General features: G+C 44.1%; 1 long non-coding RNA gene across 1 annotated transcript; it reads left to right on the forward strand.

Annotated features, from left to right (window-relative positions):
• Positions 1-215: 215 nt before the first annotated feature.
• LOC309648564 lies at positions 216-1,286 on the forward strand. Its single transcript, XR_014256717.1, has 2 exons — positions 216-414; positions 939-1,286. It is a non-coding gene; the product is annotated as an uncharacterized lncRNA (long non-coding RNA).
• Positions 1,287-2,013: the final 727 nt, after the last annotated feature.

Here is a 2,013-nt window from a genome sequence, read left to right on the forward strand (position 1 = left end):
AGGTGTGACTCCTGGGCTCCCACCTCCCAGGGACACAGATGAAGTCTGTGTGCCTTTTGAGGTACACTGGCAATCAGGGCCAGCCTCTGATATGAGGCCCTGATGCCCAAAGCAAGAGTCTTGAGTTTACCACCAACAGCGAAGTTGCTATTTTAGCTAGTGGAAGAGCTTCCTGCCATCAAGGGAGGACAGCAAGAGCCCTGGATGGGTGACCACAGCCCCTGACCTTAACTGGACCTCTTCTTTTCTGTTAAAATGGACATTGAGTGGGTGTCGCCTGGAGTTTCTGGAAGCCCTGGATGCAGTGAGAGAGAGTGTTCCTGTGAATGGGGCCACCCAAAGGCATTTAGCAGGACAAAGGATTAGAGAGAGACCAGATCACACTGCAAGAGAGTGAGCCACCAGAACTGCCAGGTCCAAATCCACTCTTAAACCTGTCTCTTGCAGTTATTAATTTATTTCTATTGTTTAAAAATAATGTTTTATTTTACTTTAGTAAGTGTGTCCAGTCCATTGGAATCAAAAAAGTCATAGCTGATACATCAGAACGAATAATCCCTGAGACTCCCTTGGGTGCCCTACTGGATGGGGCATGGCTGGGCGAGATGAAGACACTGAGTAGGGTCCGAACTTAGGGGAACTGCCAGACTGCTGTGTCTCTGTTCCTTCCCTGTCCCAGGAGAGCGAAATCCCGGAATAGTGAAAGGACAAGCAAAATGGGGAAGAGGTCTTTTGGTGGCTTAACTGTTCTGTTTGTATTTTCCTTTGTTATGTTCCGTTTTGTTAATGTGTGTTTTTACTAGGAAGTTACCCATTTTCTCTAGATTTCTAGTGTGACACAATAGGTTTCTCATTCTAGTTTTCAACCGAATTGTCACTTATTAACTGACATCCATATTTCATTTGGGTTTCCTTTGTTCTAACTTTTTGTCTTCCAGGATGCCATCCAGTGTATCACGTGACATTTAGTCATCATGTCTGTTTAGACTCTTCTGGGCTTTCACAGTTTCTGAGACTGTCCTTGTTTCTATGACCTTGACATTGGTGAGTAGTACTGGTCAGATATTTTGTTGACTGTCCCGCTTTGGAATTTACTTGGTGTTTATCTCAGGATTAGGCTTGAGTTATGGATTTAAGTAAGCAGATCACAGAGGTAAAGTGCTTTCTCATCACTTTATATCAAGGGAACAGGCTCTCAAGGCAACTTATCACTGTTACTATTAACTTTGGTCACCTGGCTGAGGTAGTTTGTCAGATTTCCCCACAATGAAGTTAAGTTTTTCCCATTTCCGTGCTGTGTGTCTTCTTTAGGAGGAAGCTACTTTGGGAACCAGCACTTATGGAGACAGGAGTTATCTCCACCTCCACAATCCATGGATGGCTGAGTGTCCACATCAATTATTTGGACTTCCACATAGGAGATTTCTATTCAACTTTATTGATCAAAACAAACAAACAAACAAACAAAACCCTGTGCAGTTACTTATTTTTACCAGCATGGACACCTGTGGACAGTTTTTGTTTGTTTGTTTTTCTTTGTTTTTTTAACTTTTTGTTATAATCCAGCAGTCCAGATTTTGTTGCTAAGTTCATTCCTACTTTGGCTATTGAGAGCTCTTTCCATTGGCTCCTGTTTTCCTTTGACATCATTCCACCCTGTGGACTTTTTTTTCTTGATAATTCCTTATTTTCTGATATAAGATTCAAGATTGGAGCTTCCCTGGTGGTGCAGTGGTTGAGAATCCGCCTGCCAATGCAGGGGACACAGGTTCGAGCCCTGGTCTAGGAAGATCCCACATGCCACGGAGCAACTAGGCCCGTGAGCCACAATTACTGAGCCTGCGCGTCTGGAGCCTGCGCTCCGCAACAGGAAAGGCTGCGATGGTGAGAGGCCCGCGCACCGCGATGAAGAGTGGCCCCCGCTCGCCGCAACTAGAGAAAGCCCTCGCACAGAAACGAAGACCCAACACAGCCAAAAAAAAAAATAAATAAATAAATAAATTAAAAAAAAAA

This window comes from Balaenoptera physalus (genome assembly GCF_965194825.1).
Source record: "Balaenoptera physalus genome assembly, chromosome: 19".
In the NCBI taxonomy this organism is placed as follows: domain Eukaryota; kingdom Metazoa; phylum Chordata; class Mammalia; order Artiodactyla; family Balaenopteridae; genus Balaenoptera; species Balaenoptera physalus.